Genomic DNA, 22,638 nt, shown 5'->3' with positions numbered 1-22,638 from the left:
TAGATACACCAATTTATAAAACTCCTCTATGAATCTTCTGTAATAACCTGTAATTCCCATGAAATACCTGATATCAATGTCATCTTCAGGAACTTGCCACTATATGATAGTGTTTATTTTTCTGGATCCACCACAATCCCTTCCTTAGATACCACATGTAGTAAGTATTGAATTTGTTTCTAGTTAAATGAGCATTTGCTAAACTTAGCATAGAACTCATTTTCTCTAAGTGTTTCGAGAACAATTTGGAAATGACGATCATGTTCTTCTTTACTCTTTGAGTAAATCAAAATGTCATCTATGAATACAATGACAAATTTTTCCAAAAATGGACTAAGCACACTATTCATCAAACACAAGAAAGTGGCTAGTGAATTAGTGAGTCCGAATGAAAGTACCATGAACTCATAATGTCCATACTGTATCTTGAATGTTGCTTTATGAATATCCTCATCCTTGATTCTAATTTGGTGATATCCAGAATTCAAATCAATTTTTGAGAAAATTTAAGCTCCATTGACTAGGTCAAACAAGTCATCAATCTGGGGCAAAGGATACTTGTTTTTTATGGTCATTTTGTTGAAATTCCTGTAATATATACAAAGTCTAAGAGTTGCATCTTTATTTTTAACAAATATGGCAAGTGCATCCCAAGGGGATACACTAGTTCTAATATACTTCTTATCCAATATCTCTTGTAACTGGATTTTTAACTTTATTAGTTCAAGAATACTCATTTTGTATGAGGCTTTTGATACCAGAACTGCTCCAGGAATAAGGTCAATAGTAAAGTCTATATCCCTTCTTGGAGGAATCATTGGTATTTATTTAGGGAATACATCCTTATATTGTTCCAATATAGGATAATCCTCTAAATATGGTTTTTGATTACTACTAGAAAGGTCTTTAATTTGGACTGCAAACATTTGACATCCCTTTCGAGCACATTTATTTAATTGTAAGGCATAAATTTGCCTCACATAAATATCTCTTGGAACTCCTTTGATTGTACATGCCTCCCTTTCATGATTAATGCATGTGAAAGAACTCTCTAAACAATTTAAAATTACCTCGTGTGGTACTAACCGATCCATGCCAACAAGAACATAATAGGACTCCAAAGGCAGAATGTTCATATTTAATTTAGTATTCATTCCATTCAGAGGTAATGAACAATCTTTACTTATTTCAATAACTTTTATTTTATACCTTGTGGCCAATTGTACTAATCAGGGATAACTTTGCTTTTCCTTTTAAGTCCACATTTTTCAATTACATCAGGGGAAACAAAACTTAAAGTAGAACCATGGTCAACTAGAAAAATCACATTTTTCTCAAAAATTTTACCTTGGATCTCCACCATAGTGGACTAGTGATCTGCTTATCTCCCATCCAACGCCACACTAATCCTTGGGATATTGCAAGCAATATAATTAATTGTAGAGGATTTTTGCATATTTTTTACTATTGCTTTTTTCTTTGAAGGATTTTGTCGACAATCCCTCCACAAATGGTTTTCATTGCAACCCCAACACTTGATTGGTGGCCTAGTTGATTAACAAAATTCTTGTTTCCAATTCCTGCTTGCCCACTTTTTTGTCGTGATTTTTTCTGTTGATTTACATTTCTTCTATAGTTTCCTCCTTGATCGCTTCTATGAGGTGTTGGAAAATGTAGGCTTCCTAAATCTCTTTTTCTTAGCATTAAACTTTTCATATTTCTTGGTCATCCAATTTTTAAAATTTTCAATTTTCTGTTTACTTTGGTTGAAACATAGTTTGGCCTTCCTTTTTGTTTCATCTATGGTTTTTAGATTGTCAAATTCAATCCTCTCTCTATATGAAAAAGACATGCAACTAATGAACCTTGGGGTTTTTTCATTTTCTTCTTTTAAGTATGGTACAATCATCAAAACACTCATGAATTTGTTCACAAATTCTTCCATGGTTGATTGTCCTAACCTTAGCTCATGGAAATCTCTAGCCTTCTCATCAAAGTATCTTTATACTAAGTATTTCTTTTTAAATTCCTTTTTAAATAGTTTCCATGTCATATTTTTTCTCCTAATTCTCTTTATGGATTTATTTTTTTTCCGTCCATAAGGTTGCTTTACTAGTTAGTTGATATGTAGTCAACGTGAATTTCAAATTTCTGGGGTATTTGTAGACCTCAAAATACTTTGACATATTCAAAAGCCAAAATTCTGTCTCTTCCTCAGATTGTCCATCAAAGTTTGGAGGTCTAATATTTTTTAATTCCCCTTGCAACTGAGATGTAGCATTTTTATTTTTAGACACAAAAGTACTACTACCAGATTTTTGTTCCTCCCTTTCATCAAACTCATGTGTTTGAATTTCACTAGAAGTTATGGAATAATTTGTTAGTAGATTCACTTTTAGATCTCTTCCTATGAGTTTCTCCAACTTTCCTACTACCTATATTCAAGGAAAATTTTAAGAACCCCCCTTAAATTTATATGTATAATAAATGGGCGAATCCCCATGGTATATAGGAAAAATGGAAGGCGATTTTATCAATAATATAATATTTATATATAATTTTTTGGCGAATCTCTTACCAGGCATGACGAATATTTTACTCAATTATAAAATCTTGTAAGATCTTGGTATTGCCATGGGTCAATACCATGGGTTATCATAAACCTGGAGCTTAAAAATTACTATTAGTAATTTATAAAAATTAATAAAATTAATAGTTGATTTTTATTTTATTTTTTATTTTAACCAAGCTAAAATGTTTAACATACATTAAATTAAAACATCCATTTTTACTCTTGATCCACCCCGAGAGGGATCAAATATTTTTTCACTCTATGCTAGTTTGCATATCACGATATTTGATACCTCTAGGGGGTTAGTAGATCCAAAGTAAAGATGGATCTATGCTGGTTTAATTCCCCCATTTAAATAGGCTACATTCCAGGTGAATACCATGGGTCAATACCATGTGCCATTTTGGTGAATACCATGGGTCAATACCATGTGCCATTTTTATTTTTATTAATACTAATATTAGGGTTAATAATGTTTTTTTGCATGGTATTAATAACAATCTAGTCCATCGTATTTGTCCCATAGTATTTTGCCCATAGGTTTCACCTAAATATAACGCATTTTTTGAGTGTTCGTAAATATAAGGTGACTTATGGAGTAAATATAAAAAAATGTTTTATTTGTTTACCATATCTCTGGTTTATTTATATTTTTATTAATTTACCATACCTCTTTTACAAATATGGTATTTGGCCCATAGGATTCACTTAAATAAAACCTCTTTCTTGAGCCTTCATAAATAGAACGAGGGTTATGGACTAAATATAAAAAGAGGTTTTATTTATTTACCATACGTCTAGTTTATATATATTTTTATTTATTTACCATACCTTTTGAGTAAGTATAAAAAGACGTTTTATTTATTTATCATACCTCCACTTTACTTATATTTTTATTTGTTTACACCCTTGGATATATATAAGGTGACTTATGGAGTAAATATAAAAAATATTTTATTTATTTACCATACTTCTCATTTATTTATATTTTTATTAATTTACCATACCTGTTTTATAAATATGGTATTTTGCCCATAGGATTCACTTAAATAAAACCTATTCTTGAAAATGGGCGAATGGATTCATTTAAATAAAATCTATTCTTGAAAATGGGCGAATGGAAGGTTGTAACTCCTAATTTCAAGGGCTAAATTTACTTTTTTACCCTCTCCCTTAAAATAAGGTGGGCTATTTGAGGTGATTTGTAAAAATGTACTATGATACAAAATATTTGCCCACTAAAAATTTAAAACCCCTTAATTTCGCCAAAGGGCGAACATTCGCCCCTAAAATTTTCTATGCCTATATTGCCCTCCAATCTTCTGAGTATGTAGCCATTAATATCCTCTTGTTAATCCTTTTCTTTGGACAACTTTTCTTGATTGTATTTTATACTATTTAAATATGCCTTCAAGCTACACACTACTTGTAAGATTTCAGATTCAGGATTATCTTATTAACTGTTATTGTGAAATTTCTTGGAAGGTGTACCGAAAACACATCACTTAAGTCACTAGGTGACAAGCGACCCTAACAACAAGCTGATGGGTGCTTGCGATTTAGATCTGCAATAAAAATGGAAAACCCGCAACAAAAAGTATAGACGATCCAGAATAGAAAGCAACAGTAAAAATATCCAATGCAATAACCCAAATAGAAAGAATTTAATTGAATAAATTATTTATCAAAAAAACCTAGTGAAGGAGATCTACAGATGGGTCTGTAAGTCCCCCTCTGTGGGATGGGTCCTTTGGTTTCCTTGATGCTTCAAAAAATGATCTTCTCTCTCAATATGTGAAAAACCAAGACAAAAAGTTGAGAAATCGAATGGGATACCGCCCTCTAGACCACTCTTCTGGAATAAATGTGCTGAGGTAAACAAGAGAGGGCCTGCCAGAGTTAAGGCAATAAGGAATCCTCAACAAAGGAATGAGGGATCTTAGTAGAGTGATTGATGGAATGACACCAGGGATTATGATGGAATGACACTAGGGATTATGATGGAATGAAAGAAGATGGTTGGTGGACTGATGACTTCCCTTGTCAGAGCATAATAATGATGTTTGAATTGGTAGCGACTGACTCGATTCGGGAGGGGATGGTCAATGACTCAAACAGGGGTTCAGCAAAGATGGAGCAATACAAATGGAGGCCAAATATGAGTAAAATGGGAGGGATGCAACATGACGATGTATGGAACACTGTAATGGGACACAAGGGGACTCAAAACAGACTCCATAAATACAAGGGTGACTCGATGATGCTGCCACGTGGGGGAGGCCCAGATGGGACCATGAAAACATGAGTAAATGATGGTTACATGATGAAAATTGACACGTCTGTCAACTAGTGCAAAGGTAAAGTGGTACTAGAGTACAAGTGGCTCAAATGAAGAAATTCGATTTTAAGAGGTGACAAAGTGAGACCTCATGGAAAAAATGGCTTCCCGGTGAAGTGTCAAATTACCAAAAACAAAGAGATAACCATTATATAAATCAATGAGAGTTTTCCAACGGTGCTGACGGTTTTTCAAATGAAGATACGATTTGGTCGCAATGGGCGACATAAAAACTAGGGGTTTTCTTATAAAAAGGCTTTTTGCCTCCAAATCCAATTCATTTGCATAGTGGGCTGTGGAGAATTTGGAGAGGAGGAGAAGGCCCTAAATATTGTGGAGATCGTAGCAGACAAACCAACCATCAGAATCAGGATTTGCAAGTTGGAGGTAGGTGGCCTAAACTTACTCATCATTTTTGGTGGATTAGATTTTAAGATTAGGGCTTCAACTCTCTTTAGGGGAACCCTGCTCATCCTCATGGATGAAACGCAGTTTTGGGGGCCTGTTCTGCATTCTGAAACGTAGAAACTGAGCCCACAAGTGCATCCAACACAATTTTGAGGGAAAAAAATGCGTTCTGGGTTGAGAGGATTGGCAAGACTAGTGGTCTACTAAGAGTTGATGCTAAGTACTAATCATTCATGCCTTTGACTCTGGGCTAACAAAAAATAATGGTATTTTGAAGGTATGGCAGAGCTGAAGGTATCATGGTGAGAACGATATTTGGAGTCCCTCCATGCTGAGATTATGGGGAATCAAGCATGAGAGGGGTGTTGGCACGATATTGCGTGCTGAATCTCTTAGAGAACCCTATGATGAAGGCGGGTGAGCCCTTGCTGTCGAGGATAGTGAGTTATTGGAACCCAGATTGAGAGGTATTTGTATTACAAGGGCACATGATCGAGATTATGATCCAAGACACATTTTTCTGACATGATTCCCCCCCTTGGGGGTGGTAGAGGAGATACATCCAGTGCTGCCTCATGGGAGGCATATGGATGAGTTTGTTGATTGTCACTGTGTACGGGGAGTCGTGGAAAGGGCACAACCACAAAAATCAATGACTTGGAGAGGCTTGAGACACGAGCTATAGCTGCAACGATGTTGCAGATATGTGGTAGTCATGCCTTCCACCATATCACTGGAGGGCAGATGATGCTAGTGGAGAGTGTGCTGGGAGGGACCTACTATGGGTGGGTCTAGATGATGCTATCATTGTTGAAACAAAAATTAACATTATGCAGATGGAGGACCAATGATAATTGTTCATTTGGGATAGTTTTATGCTCACTCTTCTTTGAGAAGATCCCCACTATTCGATGTCATGTTTAGATTTGTGATGGGGGCCCACAAGAGCCCAGGATGCACTGCTAGGGAAGCTAATGAGACGAGGTGGAGGAGGGGGATTCAGATGAGTGTTCTGACTTGAGGTTTTCACTCATTGGGACCAGATGCCACTATACATAGATGATTATCCATATAGTGGAATGAACTATCAAGGGGATCCTGACTTACCACTTCCACCAGGACGAGCATGGGGCCCAGATGGTAAGTGAAAGTTTCTATATATTTGATGCATTTATAGTTTAAGAAATATATGTATGTGGTACTAATTTCTAAACTTTGTGGTATGCAGATATAGCACCGCTGAAGCCGGAAGGATACATGGGATGAGCCGTAGCGCCAAGGGCTGCAGATCAGGGTGATACCTCATCACAACAAAGACCAGGTGGTGATGTTCTACTGGAGGATCTTCGACGTATTATTGACCAGGGTGAAAAAGCATGGGTGGCATGAGTTAGAAGATCGATATACAAATGAGTGCACAGGTCTTCCCTCAGAGTGGCGAGGCATCATGCGGTGCATTGCGATGGCCAATCAAGAAGTACGAGATCTACGGGTTGGGGGAATGGAGTCATTGGATCGAGAGCCTCCAGATGATAGTGATTAGGCATAGGGACATGTGGGTCCCCATTTTTGTTTTATGATAACATGCGAATGAGCATGTTAGATTTATTTAGAGTAGTGGAATCAAAACAATGTATTATGATTATGCATCTTTTTGTGACGATTGTGGTTCACCATTTATTTATGGATGTCTTCTTACATGTGATAAATGCCAATTAGAATGTTATTAGCAATGGTATCTACATAGTGAATCTGGCTCTAAGAACATGATTGAATGAAATGGATTCAAATTCACTCGCCAAAAGCTTAACTCGTAGACATTTTATAAATAGGATAGGATTATGCAAATTATAAACACCATTCAATTGCATGACAAAAGGCAAGGAATAAAGATAAACATGAAGGTGAATGTTATGAAACTAGCTCACAAAAAGATAGAAAAGATAGATGAATGCCTTAGAAATAAGCCTCTTCGAGGGGGCAACCTCCTTTACATTACACAAATGAACAATTCTTGAATGATTCAAATGACAAAACCTCCTTTCTATATATAGGAGTCTAAGGGGTCATAATATAACCAAGCCAACCTAACAATAATAATTAAAGGCACAAAAATAACAATAGAGGGATTCTATGGGGCACAATAATAACAATATGGGGACAATAGGGGCACAACAATAATAATAAGGGATACAACGACAATTGTAATGGGGGAATCACTAGTATTATAGGGACTTAACATGCCCCTCTCCTTCAAAAAAGTGTTGTCCTCAACGCTTGAGTAGTTCTGGATGCTTCTGTATAAAATTTTCATCCTCCCATGTGGAATCTTTAGCGGATAAGTTCTTCCACTTGATGAGATACTCTGAAATTGATCAATTTCATAGCTGTCGAGTTCTTGTTTCTATTAATGCTTCTGGTTTCAATATAATTTTTCCTTCCTCGTCAAGTTCTGGCAATATTATTTGAACTGGGAGCTTGTCGCCTATAACCTTCTTTAAACATGAAACATGGAAAACTGGGTGCACTCGAGAAGCTGCAGGAAGCTCCAATTTGTATGCCATAGTACCAATCTTTTGCAACACCTTGTACGAACCATAATACTTTGGTGATAATTTATTATCCTTCTTAGCTTGCTTGAGGGACATTTGTTTATATGGTTGTAGCCGTAGGAATACCCAATCACCTACATCAAAACTTCTTTCGCTGTGATGTTGATCTTCCTGTTGTTTCATTCTATTCTGCGCCAACGTGAGGTTATCCTTTAAGAGTTGGAGAACTTGTTGTTGATGCTCGATGTGATGTTCCACTGCTTGAACCTTAGAATTTTCTCTTAAATATGATGTGATGGATGGTGGATGATATCCATAAAGTGCCATAAATGGGGTCATTTTTGCTGCAGTATGGAAGGAAGTGTTATACCACCATTCAGCCAGAGGCAACCATTTGACCCATTGTGTCTGTTTATCAGATACAAAGAAACGAAGATATCCTTCCAAACATTTGTTTATTATCTCAGTTTGCCCATCAGATTGAGGATGATAAGATGAGCTATGAGCTAACTGAGTACCGAGAAAAGAAAATAATTCTGTCTAAAAATTTCTAGTGAGAATGGGATCTCTGTCGCTTACAATAATCTTTGGGTTTCCATGTAGCTTTTGAATTGTTTCCATAAATGCAGTAGAAACTGTACTGGCTTTAAATGGATGTGATAATGCACAAAAGTGTGCATACTTGGTAAGTCTGTCAAGTACCACCATGATGACACTCTTTCCTTCGGACTTGGGTAAACCTGTGATAAAATCCATTGAAACCTCCTCCCAACATTGGCTTGGAATGGATAAAGGTTGTAATAGACCTGGCGTCTTAATTGTTTCAACTTTATTTAGTTGGAAAACCAAACATTCCGCCACAAACTTTTGAATATCCGATTTAAGGCCATCCCAAAAAAATTCCTTCTTAACCCTGTGGTAAGTTTTTAAAAATCCTAAGTGCCCTCCTAAGGGAGAAGTGTGTAATTCCATAAGAATCTTTTGTTTGAGTTGGGAATTCTTACATAGGTATAAGCGATCTTTGTACCATAACGAATCATTTTTCTAGCTAAATGTATCAGATGTACTAGAATCTTGTAACTTTTGAATGAGTGCCCACACTTCTTTATCAATCTTCCATTCCTCCCTTGCTTCGTTTACCCAATCTGGTTGGATAATAGAAATGGTGCACAACAATGCTTCCACATCCTCATCCTTTCTTGAGAGTGCATCTGCCACAACATTTTGCTTCCCTTTTTTGTAGATGATTTCAAAGTCATAACCCAACATCTTTGTGACCCATTTTTGTTGCTCTTCAGAGGATAATCTTTGTTCTAAAAAGTATTTAAGACTATCATGATCTGCTTTTATCTTGAAGTGTCTTCCCATTAGGTAGGGTCGCCATTTCTTAAGTGCATGTAGTATTGCTAACATTTTCTTCTCATAAATAGCTTTCTGTAAATACTTTCCCTTGATTGGAAGACTTTTGAAAGCAATGGGTCTTTCATCTTGCATTAAAACAACACCAATTCCATTTCCTGAAGCATCACATTCCACAATAAAGGTTTTTGTGAAGTCTGACGTAGCTAAGACCGGTGCTTGGCACATTGCCTCTTTAAGATGTTCGAAGGCCTTTGTTGCTTCTGGAGTCCATGAAAATGCATCTTTCTTCAATAATGTTGTTAGAGGTGCTGCTATTCTCCAATAATTCTTAACAAACTTGCGATAATACCCTGTCAACCCGAGAAATCCTCGCAGATGCTTTATGGATGTGGGGATTTTCCATTCCTTAATGGCTTTAATTTTGCTAGGGTCTACCTTAACACCTTCATGAGATACAATATGACCCAGATATTCCACCTCTTGTACTCCAAAGAAACATTTGGAGCTTTTTTCATATAATTGTTTCTCCTCCAATAGTTTGAACACCCTGTCAACATGTTCAACATGATCCTTCCAAGACTTGTTGTAGATTAGTATATCATCAAAAAATACCAACACAAATTTTCTAAAGAAGGGTTTGAAAATGGAATTCATCAAACCTTGAAATGTAGAAGGTGCATTGGTAAGGCCAAAAGGCATGACCAAAAATTCATAATGACCCTCATGAGTTCTAAAAGCTGTTTTCGGAATGTTTTTAGTCTTCATTCTGATTTGATGATATCCTGAACGAAGATCCAACTTGGTGAAGTAAATTGATCCATGCAATTCATCCAATAATTCATCAATGACAGGAATGGGAAATTTATCTTTAATAGTGAGCTTGTTGAGCTCCCTATAATCTGGACACATGCGCCATGATCCATCCTTCTTGTGCACCAATACTACTGGAGCAGAGAAAGAACTTTGACTAGGTTGAATTATACCAACCTCTAGCATTTCTGCAACCATACGTTCAATTTCACTCTTTTGGGCATAAGGATATCTGTACAGCCTTATGTTTGGTGGAACACTTCCTGGAATCAAATAAATAGCATGATCATGATCACGAATAGGTGGGAGACCTTTGGGAGTCTCAAATACCTTGGAATGATTGTCCAAGACTTTTTGGAGATCTGGAGAAATAGATGATTTCGATGTGGGAACCTCTAGCGAACATAATTATGCAATTACACCTTGTTGTTCCTTCTTTAGAAGCTTTGTCATACCGTTAGAGCTGATTATCTTTCCTGGTTTCCCTGCAATACCCCTTAATTCAACTTCCTTTCCTTCCACAGAAAATTTCATGAAAAGTTCTTGAAAATTAAAAGCTATTGTACCCAAGGATTGTAGCCATTGGACTCGTAGTACAACATCAACACCACCAATTGGAATGGAAAGCATTGGGCTATTAAATACATATTCTCCCATGGATAGCCTAATATTATGGCACTTTCTAGAGCAATTTATGGTTCCTCCACTTGCAACCATCACTTGACACTCTGGTGCTGGATATAGGAAGCAATTCAATTCCTTTGCTATCTTACAATGAATAAAATTATGGTTACTTCCCGAATCAATCAACACTATTACCTTTTTCTTCTTGATAGTTTGAGGAGTGGTAATTCCAGCCAATGCATTACAAGATATGGTCAGATTCATTTCTTCTTTATCTAGGATTTGTTCCTAGAGTATATCCTCTTCTTTTGACATTTCTTGTTCCTTTTCTTCCTCCTCTTCACAATCTATGTAGAATAATTTCTTCTCAGCACACTTATGACCTTTAGTGTATTTGCTATCACAACTATAACAAAGCCCTTTTGCTCTTTTTTCTTCCAATTGTTGTGGTGTCAACCTTGTAGGTTGTGGAAGGCTAGGGGAAACAACACTTCCATCTTTATAGTTGTGAGTGGTAGGCTTCCTGGTTGCCATAATTTTTCTTGCTAACCTGAATGCCTTCTCCAATGAATCAGGTTCCCAAAGGCGAACCTCATGTTGGATATTATCCTTTAAAGTCCTTATGAACACATCAATCCTATGCTCCTCTGGAATATCTTTTACCCTTATGTTCAATTTTTGGAAGTCCTCAATGTGCTCCATCATTGAACCCTTTTGTTTGAGATTTATCAATTGGCTAAAAAAGGTGTTTCTTTTTGTATCCTCATAATGTGCTATCATTTCTTTCGTAAAAATTGCCCAAGTGACAATTTGTTTACGAGAGCAAAGTCATCGATACCATACAAACTGATTTGGTTCCAAATATAAAGTTGCAATACATACCTTTTGTGTGTTTTTCACATTATGGAGATCGAAAAATTGCTCCATCTGTAGTATCCATGTTCCGGGATCCTTGCCATCAAACTTCCTCATATTGATTTTTGGAACATGGTGGGTCTTCAATCCAACATTAGAGTCTATGAAATCATGATTAACATTTATTTTGTTTTCATCATGAGTTTCCTTTACTACCCTTTCACCATTAGTGACCATTTCTTGTAGCAACTTATTCAAATTTGTCTTCAATTCTTCCATCTTATCGTCCATGCCATTCATCTTAGCGTCCATGCCATTCATCTTAGCTTCCATCTTAGCATCCATGCCATTCATCTTAGCTTCCACGCCATTCATCTTAACTTGCATGCCATTCATGTTTGCTTCCACGCCATTCATCTTAACTTGTATGCCATTCATGTTTGCTTCCACGCCATTCATCTTGGCTTCATTTACCTTTAGTGAGAGTGAAATTTGTTGTACTTGGTCTTGTAATTTTGATATATCATGTTGCATTTCTTCCTCTTCTTCACGAGTCATGTTAGATCTTTCAGGTTGCTTACTAGGTGTTTCCATTTTCTTTCTTCGGGGCATTAATTAATGCATAAAACATGTCTTTTATGCCCTCTTCTGCCTATTTCATGGCTCTTGCACAATTATCGAGGCTCCTTTATCGCTAATCGCAGTCACCGTCTCTCGCGGGTTTCTTTAACACATGTCTCTATCGCATCTGATATGCGATAACGCAATAACGGATTTCAAATCCCATTAAATTGCGTCTATACATTATCGGGTTCACCTTATCACTTGCATCAATACTCCTCCGCCAATAAAACACCATTAAATGTTGTGATGTGATCACTCCGATGATCGCGTCAGCATTCGCTGTCACACTTCTTTAAGGCACGGTATATTCACTCCCCGAATTAATATCATGATTAAATCCCCACCGTTGATCCTCCCCACAGATCCAACGGTCCTCGCTCTATCGCTTGATCGCAATCGGCGATCGCCCGAGGTCGGGGTTATTCACGCCCTTTTGTTTTCCTCCGATGCGATAGTTAAAACTCTGCTCATTCTCCGTGATCAGATCTCAACCGTTGATCTGTTAGATCCAACGGTCCCTGAGCGCCACTTCCTCAATCTTTCGCTCCTCTATTATTCAGGTCTTATAACACTTTCCGCTATGCCGCGTGCAATTCTTCTCTGTGTATTCAATCTCCTCTTTGAGTCCGCCGAATTCACCTGCACATATATATGGTACAAAAACTTTGATTCACATTGAATTCATCATTCAATCATTCGAAACACACATTTATATTGATTTGAATTTATCTTTGCACATAACAAATAAACAAAGGATACATATTGAGACTCTGTCTCTCTCTATGGCCTGCTCTTCTAATACCAGTGGCCTCTTTTACATTCTGCCCATAGGCTTACAATCATACTCTAATTCGGCTAACTCTCTACTCTTCTCTCTTGTTTCCTTTTCAATACATCATTAGCAATTTCTTTTACAGTTCGAGGAACTGTTCCTCAGTTATGAAACAGTTTCTTCAAACTAGTTCCTATCTAATCCTATTTTGTCTAATTCAAAAACTAACAATGGCTGATTCAGCCTTAATTTAAAATGACACAAAATGAAACTAAATGAAACAGAAACTTGAAGTGTTTTCCTCTCTATTTGTCAAAATAAAACGAAAATAAAAATAACAAGAAACATCTCCCAGCTGTCGCCTCTTCATTCGGATGCTCCTGCATCATTGTGGTAAACCGTGATGTTCATGGTGAACCATGGCACCCATTTTGACTATGTTTGGTGTTAGAACACATTGACCATCCAAATTAGGTATGTTAACTTTTGACAACATTTAACCATGGTTGATGAATTTCCCATGGTTGACCATGTTGTCCATAGTCAAATGTGAATGGTTGTTCATACAAAACATTGGTTATTAATAACATTAGTATTGATCATGCATTAATGTTAGTAATAACATTATTATATTATAGATGATTTTTTACGTATAATATTATTATTATATTAATTATATTAATAGTGTGTTTATGTTATAATCAGTGTCTTACATTTAATAATGTAACATTGCTAATGTTATCAATGTTGTTACTAATAAATTTGTTATTAATATCAATTATATAAGTATTAATTTTAATATTTTTACATTAATGTTAGTATTAATTATATTAACATTAATAATAATAATAGAATTAGCACAACCATATAACTAGTAAATGCCAATAGGAAACAATATATAATAAGCATGGACACACTTGTAATATTTTTTACATTAATGTTATTATTAATTATGTTAACATTAATATTAATAATAGTACTAACATAGCCATATAACTCGTAAATGTTGATAAGCATCAATATATAATGAGCATAAACACACTTACTTTATGATAGAATAAATCATAAAATCTAATTAAATTATTATTTCATTTTAAATTATTATTATTAATTATAAAAATAATCACTATATAAGTTAAATATATATACATTTACAAAAACATGGAATTATATAAGTTAAATATATATACATTTACAAAAACATGGAACAAGATTCTTAACTATGGATATTTAGCCCCATTTTACCATGGATGTTCTTAATTTGTAAATAGAATTTGTTACAATACAATGTCTTATCAATACCACATACCCAAAAAACCATAACTCACTTCATATGACATTTTTATTATTAATCAATTTAACTAAAAGAGAAAAATAACACAATTACTTTGGATATAAATCTAAACCTTTGATTTGTGTATACTACTAAGAATATTTTACAATATTATGTGGAGGTTAAATCCCTACCATACACCTAATAATATTTGATAATTAAATTAAAATTATGGAAGCCCTATTCCAAAATAGAAATGCCTAGCGACATAATTATTGTTGTTAATATTATTATGTTGTGAATGTTAATGTTATTAATATTAATAATAACATTATAAGATTAGTTGTTGCATATAATAATATTATTATATAATGATATTATTAGTGTTTTTATGCTATAATTAATTTATTCTTGTTAATGTAACAATGTTAATGTTTTATAAAGGTATCTTCCGGATAACTCACATATAATTTTTACAGTCAACGCTTTTCGAACAACTTACTATGGCTCATCATCAGGACAAATATGGATAGTTTGATAGAAAGGAACAAATAAATACAATAGAGATGCAACATATAGGATAAAACAAAAAAATAAATATAATATTTTATTCAAATGAAACATTAAAAACATAAACCCAAAAAAGAAAAAACTTAAGATAAAAATGAAAAGAGATAATATCTTATTAAATGAGACGTTATAGAAAACATATAATAATAATAATAATAATACAATATAAATCAATAAAATGAAAATAAGTCAAAATAGAAATCAATGAAAGTCAGAAGACACAAACTATGACTTTTTTTTTGTCAATTTGTCTGCGATCCTTTAGGCTTGACCTATGGCTTAATGAGTCACGACCCAGAGGCATATAATCTATCAAAGTCACCTGAAGACTGCACTCGGCCTGGGGCTCACCAGCCCTAAGATGACTGGAATTTTTAGCATGTCTCCTCCCCCTAGCACAGGGCACACTCACTCCTCATGAGGTTTGATCCTGTGTTGCCTTGCTGACGAGACCCATCCTCAACTGGTTGTGCTAGTGAGACTTGACACAAACTATGGATTTTTAAAAACTAAAACAAAAAATATAAAACTAACAGTTGTCCCTAAAAGAACAAAGGTACACGGAAGGAATAGAAATTGGGGAAAATCATCTTAAAAAACAAAATCATTAAATGGGATTTGAAACATTGACGAAAAATAGTTTTTACTGTGGATTCTCCAGTAACTAAGTCAGAAGATATAAACCACAGATGTCTTAAATCCAGAATCATTTCCCTATATGGAGGGGATACATGGAGTGAAATCATTTTACTCGAAAAATTTAGAGTGAAGATAGCAAGAAGAGTTGTAGATCAATTAAGCTCTTCTACTATCAAGCATTCATGAAGTCCTGATGATGGATCCCGGTTGGGATTTGAAACGTTGATGAAAAATGGTTTTTACTGTGGATTCTCCGGTAACTAAGTCAGAAGATATAAACCACAGATGTCTTAAATCCAGAATCATTTCCTTATACGGAGGGGATACATGGAGTGAAATCATTTTACTCGAAAAATTTAGAGTGAAGATAGCAAGAAGAGCTGGGATTTGAAACGTTGACGAAACCCTAAACCCTAAACCGGTTGGGATTTGAAACGTTGACGAAAAATGGTTTTTGTTGTGGATTCTCCGGTAATTAAGTCAAAGAATCATTAAATATAAAAACTCTTATTTATAATAGAATAAAAATTTATTTTTAATTAGAAATAAATAATATGAAACAATTTATGTAATGTAAAACTCATCTTTCACAAATAATAAAAGTAATCAAAAACCAATTCCAAAACTGCATACATCTTTAAATGCAATGATGGATAAAGGCCACTGCATGCATAGTAAAAAGTCAGCGAGGATCAAAGTAATAATTGGCTGTCTTTGGTTGGTTAATATAGAGATGCTCACAAAAATGATGCCACAAGATGGTTCATAAAAGAAAAGATGCATTGCATGAAAAAAAATTGATTGGAAAGTTGTATACATCGTTAAATGGCAGTGATGGCGAGGGACCATTGCATGTATAGTCAAAGTCAACAAGAATCAAACTAAGAAACTAAGAAATGGTAGCTAGTTGATTAGAATATACCAACAAAAATTGACACCACAAGGTGGTTCAGAAAAGAAACCTTATCAAAGATCGTTACTCATGGATTACATGAATGTAAGTTGCAAGCAATAGAATTTTCACAAAACTAAACCCTTAACAGGTGAAATCAAACACCGAATCCATAAATTTTGGTAGACATATTTCCTATTACCATTATTAAGAAAAAATAGCACAGCTCTATCATAGATTGAAGAAGATTGTTAGAATTCAGAACTAAGAATGAAAAATTATAAAAGATAGGAATAAATACAAAAAAATTTCACCCAAAGATAAAATGTTGATCTTTTGCCAAGTCAAACTCTATCGGTCAAAGGCAACATAGCAAGATTTGAATCTAAACACAATCCAATATTTACAAAATATGTAACAAAATAATCTTACACGATCCCCAATACGAAAGTATAGATATGGAAAATATGCATTTTGTTCCAACTTTTCGAGGAATTTCAACCTGAAGAACAAAGTAAATAAGAAAAAAATTCATTTATTGAAAATTTCACTATTTAATTTATATTTATAGGTATTTTTTTAAGGTTTTTTGGCTTAATATTTTCAAGGTTTTCATGTTTTTTGTGGGGTTCTCATCGTTAAAAGAGGCCCTTCCCAGCATTGAGAGGTCCTTGTCAATATTGGATCTAAAAGATATTTTACTAGTTTGAACACAAATTATTTATTTATGATTGCTGAATTTGAAAGGCTATGGTTTTATGAGCAATGAAATTTGATGTTTACAATTTAGATGATGTTATCTTTTTAATCTTTTCAAGAGCATATTGATGTTTATAGTTTAGATGTTGGAGTAATGTTCAGATATATATTAGATATAGATATCGTGATATCTAAATTTCCATTTTCTTAGTTATGGGTGTGATTAGAAAATTTCCTTTTGTCCTCATAGATGGCCTTAACAACTCTATAGATATTTGTGGTCAATGTTCTTGTATTTATCAATGTTAATCTCAAAAGTTACCCAATTTTGATTTCTATTTGTGGAATCGTAATGGCAATGCTCATAATCATTCCTACACATTAATTTGAATATATATCTTTAGTATAAGAACATTGACCCAATCACCATCGTCAACATTTGAAAGAATATTTAGTTCCAAAGATGTCTCTCATAGACTAGACATCCTTCACTTTTATTTTGTATAAAAAAAGTATTTTCTTAAAATAAAATAAAATGAAAGTCTCCACAACTCCAAACACCTCTTTGAGTCTCTGGGAAACAAGCTCCTCAATCCCATGGGTAAATAAATAATAATGGAAATTGGTTACATAATAACAATGGCTAATGCAACTTCTAGAAACAAGTCCAAACGTGCTTCCGATCCTTTCCTTTTGCATTGAAAGGACCAAGAAGTATAATTCATATTTTCACTAGAGACAACAAACCACACTGGCCTTTCGTAAAAAAAAATTACCGACCATATCAACATGAGTACTTCTCAATTCAGTAGCCTTACTCAGACCTTGCAAACACAGGTACCTCACACTTACGACTAGTTGTTACACAATGTATATATATATTTGATGAGCCCCAAAAATGTACAATTATTTGGGCTCATTCAACCTCCTAATTTGACTTAATCCACCATTCTCATTGGTTTATTGCATGTTTTTGATTATTTTTATGCTAATAGAGTGAATTTGGTTAGTCATTATGCCAACAAGTCTAATGGGTGCTTTGTGTAGCCTTTTTGGTCAATTTGGAGACAAAATTGAAGGTCTTAATGAGCACTTGGCAGCCAAATTCGTGGGAAGACAAGCTAGAGGATTTGTAGGAAGGTGTCCCCTTCATTTATGGGCCCTTGCCTCGAATTCTCCACCATTATCTCGGAGTTCAAGGGCCACCGAATCAATCAACACAAGGGCAGCCAAGCAAGTCAAGTAGGACTGCTGTTAACTCCAAGTTTTGGGCAGCCGAGTCCCTAAATTTTAGGAGGACTGTTGGGTCCTCAAATTGTATAAATAAGAAGGCTTAGGGCCTCATTTTGGTTAGCCAGTGTAGCCAGTGGATGTTAGCTAGTTAGCCAGTAGATAGTAGCTAGTAGTTAGTCATTTCATAGCCTTGTTGTAGTCATTTTGTAATTCGATTTGTATGCAATAGATTAGCTTTGCTTTCAGCTCATTCTCAAGCTCTCCTTGTGGACAGTTTTGATGTAACTCTTCATTCTTGATTAATAAAGATGAATTCAGCTTTGCACTAGCTCTAATCTCTCTTGGTAGGCTGTAGCTCTTGGGGTTGGGCCCATCTCAAGCGGCCAGTACCTCCCTTGTTTATCTTTATGTGTGTTTGCTGCGTTCTTAAAATAAAATCTGCTCTTTAGATCTTGCTTTGTTATTTTGGTTGTTTTTGTTGGTTAAAGTAGCTTTTTATGTTTGGGAATCGATTGGTAGGAGTTTGTCATGCATTTAGATCTTTCGGAATGTTCTTGCTCACGTGATGTACATGGTTCTCTTTCCAAACGAGGCTGCTGTTTATTCATTTCATTGACAGTTAGATTAAGTTAGCTAAGACTTAGTTTGTTTGCAAGAATTCATTGATTCGGTTGAATGTGCATTGTGCAGGGCATCTCTATCACTCACTCACATGGTCAAGCTTCATCAGAGCCATCTGATTCATCCCATATCTAGGCTTCTCGCTTCACACCCATCCTCTTGCCCACATAACCCTACCTTCTTCTCCATTGTTGTCTCAACTACCTTAAAGCCAAATCAGCCTTCCACATATCATCTCACCACTCCATCCATCAGTTCCTGGGTCACTTCAGAACCCCATCCTACCTCCATAACCATCCATGCATCTTCCATCAATCACCCATCCTCAAAAATCCCATTTCGAAACATCCTGTAGAAGAATTACAGAACATCCTGTAGAAACCCCTGCAGACTTCCTGTAGAAGTTCATAAACACGGTTGCATGGCATCCAAACTTTGTGAAATTCTCAGAAAGAATGTTAGGGATCCCTTAGACCCTCTCTGTACCATCCCAACCTTTCCCAAAGCATTTCATCCCTTGATCCATCCCTGCACAGTGGAAAACTAGTTAGAAGCACATGCATGATAATTTCAACAACTTAAGCAAAAATACAGAAAGATGTTTTCTTCAGATAGTGATAACTTAGACACATGCATTTTACCTTCCTAGAAGTAATGGCATATCTTTTCGTAGTTTGCATTCTTTCCTTTGCATCAGTAAGACTAGTTGGTAGAATTAGGGTTTTCTAGGGTTTGCGTTTCTTTTTGGCTTTCAGTTTCTTTCCGCAAGTAGATTAGCTTCCTTTGAGTTAGCTTTCGTCCATCAGTTAAAAAGCTTCTTCTAAGAGCTCATAGAAGTTGGCTTGAGCCCCTAGCGGACTTGTGCGAGCTGACCAAGTGACAGCTGCGGCAAGAGCTAGTACTTGTGCATACAGCACCGTCGCTTCCAAGTTTGTTACGAACTACCGGGTTGATAAAATTAAAGAAGGGAGTTCCAGGAGTTGTAGCATTATTGCTACAATACTGGGGCCCACCACCTTTTTGGCGCCGTTGCCGGGGACGCGTCAGAGTATTAGTGATTGTTGCTTTTCTTCTATTTTCCACTCCAATCTTCTGCTAAGTAGTTTATTTCATTTCCATTATGCAATTTCATTTATGCAAAAGTAGATTAGCATTTCCTGCTTTCATAGATTAGCATTTCAATTCCGCAATTTCATTTCTGCAAGCGTAGGGTAGCATTTCAATTCCGCAAGCGTAGCCTAGCATTTCATTCCTGCAATTTCATTTGAGCAAAATAGATTAGTCCTTTCCTGCTTTCATTTCAATTCCGCATTTTCATTTTAGCAAGATAGTTAGTTGCAGTTCAATCTATTTCAGTTTTGCAAGTAGAAGTAGAAAAAAGAAAAAAACAACCAAAAAGATTTCATTTCATGCCTTGTAGGAGTAGAGATAAGTTAAAAAAAATGATTGCACAACACCCCCACTGCTTCACACAGCCAACATTCTCTCTTCTTCGATGGCTGTGATTGAAGAACCCCTGGGTGGACATCAAGGCATATTTAAAGAACCTCTAGGGGAGAAGAAGAAGAAACCATTCCTCTGGAGCAAATGGCTACAAGCAGAAATGTTGGGAGCAGTCCCTTGTCCAAAAACGAATTTGAAGACCAGATAGAAGATTTCAAGAGTGATATGAGGCAGTTTCTTGCCATGCAATTGGATACCCTGTGGATCCAAAAGAAGCAAGAGGAAGCCAAGAGGGCTTTGGTCATCTTTTGTCCCAGGTGCACTAAAAAGCATCCTAGGAACGAATGTCCAATGCACTCCCTAGAAGTGTGTTTCATCTGTGAAGAATACCATCCTATAGATCAGTGCCCTTCCTTGCCCGGAATTAAAGTTGCATATCAGAGAACCAAAGAAGCCACTGAATCACTCTATTATATGAACCAAAGGAGGCCGCATGGACCTATATCTTACCAGCAGGAACTGCAAGGGACACCCGAGACCTATTATGACCCTTATCAAGCCACCTTCATGCCTTCTTGGGGTCCCCCTGCTCATCCTTCCTGGTTCACACCTCCTCCTTATTCCTTCACAGATCCATATTATGCCCAACCAACTGCTCATTCGTTTCACTCTTATGCTCAGCCACAGCCTCAGTGGAATGCACCTTATCAGGGGTGGAGGCCCCAGTACAACTCTCATCCCGCTCATTTTCCTCCACCACCTGCTCATCCACAACCATCGCCTCATCCTCCACCAAGGCAACCCCAAATGCCTACCCAACCACAATGCCATCCATCTCCATCTCAATTTCACACCTCCACTCAACTACCCGTACCATTTCCAAGACCATACAATGGAGCAGCTCAACCCAATGGTAATGATGAGGCACAACATGTCCAAACAACAACTCTTGAGCTAGATGATCTTCACCCTAGCTCAGGAAGAGTATTGCAAAAAGGTGACTATATTGCAAGCATTGAAGGACCACATCCAGCAAAAGAAGATTCAAGAGATGAGATCAAAGAACCATGGGCTGCACTTGATGAAGAGAAGAGATCTAAATCAGAGATCAAGAGAGTTCCCTCATGGTTACCATCAAATCCTCCATGTACTCAAGAGAAAGATCAGCAAAAAGAGGAATATGAGAAGATCATGATAGAAGGTGACATGAAGAATGATCCAGATCAGCAAAAGAACCAAGGATATCAAAGCTATATTGAGATATGGTTTCAAAGGGTCACTAAGTTGCAGCGGTACTCTCTTCCTCAGCTATGTTGGATCCCTTCAACGCTAGATCATTTGGTCTCTGAGATCTGGATACCTGTCAAAGCATGCATTTCGAGCCTTCACATCATCTTGTCTCTAATCTCGATGTGCACATGGCTCCATTGGAAGTATTCTTATACTTGAAAATGATTTTGTTTTTCAAGTAGGGTAGGGTAGGATAAAAAGGAAAAAAGAGAAAAATGAAAATAAGAAGAAAATAAAAATCTAAGGTGAAAACCTCCTCGGAGGCGCCTTAGATTGGCTCATTGATTGAAAACCTCCATGAGGCGGTCAATGGGTTGGAAAGAAAAGAAAATAAAAAGGTAATAAGATCTTTGGGAGAAAACCTCCCTTGGAGGCGCCCAAGGCAGGCAATTAGGGTGAAAACCTCCATGAGGCGCCCTAGTTATTTTTCAAAAAAAAAAAAAAAAGAGAAAAAGAAAAAGAAAAAGAAAACTAATTCCATTGGCTAATTGCAGGTTGCAAGAAGGACGTTTCATGACAGGAGGAGCACTCAAATCAAGGTTAAAGGAATTTTTCTTGTGCCTTCTACAGGAAGCTCTGTATTTCTACAGGAAACATCCTGTAGAACCTTTGGACGAGCCAAATTCAATTTCAAAAGTGAATCTAATGGTGGGAGCCTATTGGTTAGGCCTGCAAGCACTTGTGTGTCCATCCCTTGCCTTTCTCCATCATTTTTTCCACCTCATTATGCTTCTCATTGTGCTTCTACAGGAACTTCCTGTAGAAATTGTGGGAAACTAGTCATGGATTTCAAAAAGTGGTTTGGCGAGCGTGGTAGCTTCCTCAAGGGTTCAGAAGCATCCTGCACTTTTCAAACTCCTCCTCCATCATCTCCATACCTGCATCACAACCCAAGTTCATTTTTCATTCCATGCAAAACTTGCAAAATGCCTTAAAGAAAAAATACATAGAACAAAATTTGTTTTTGCCATAACATGAAAACCATGCATCCATTTGAAAAACCAGTTTAAGGGAAATTGTACAAGGGTGATGGCAACATGCTTGAGTAGTTTTAGCCAATT

Source organism: Pinus tabuliformis, chromosome 3_2 (genome assembly GCF_031772625.1).
Source record: "Pinus tabuliformis cultivar Carrire ecotype Pingquan chromosome 3_2, CPIR1, whole genome shotgun sequence".
In the NCBI taxonomy this organism is placed as follows: Eukaryota; Viridiplantae; Streptophyta; class Pinopsida; order Pinales; family Pinaceae; genus Pinus; species Pinus tabuliformis.
Note: the sequence above shows the minus strand (reverse complement) of the source record.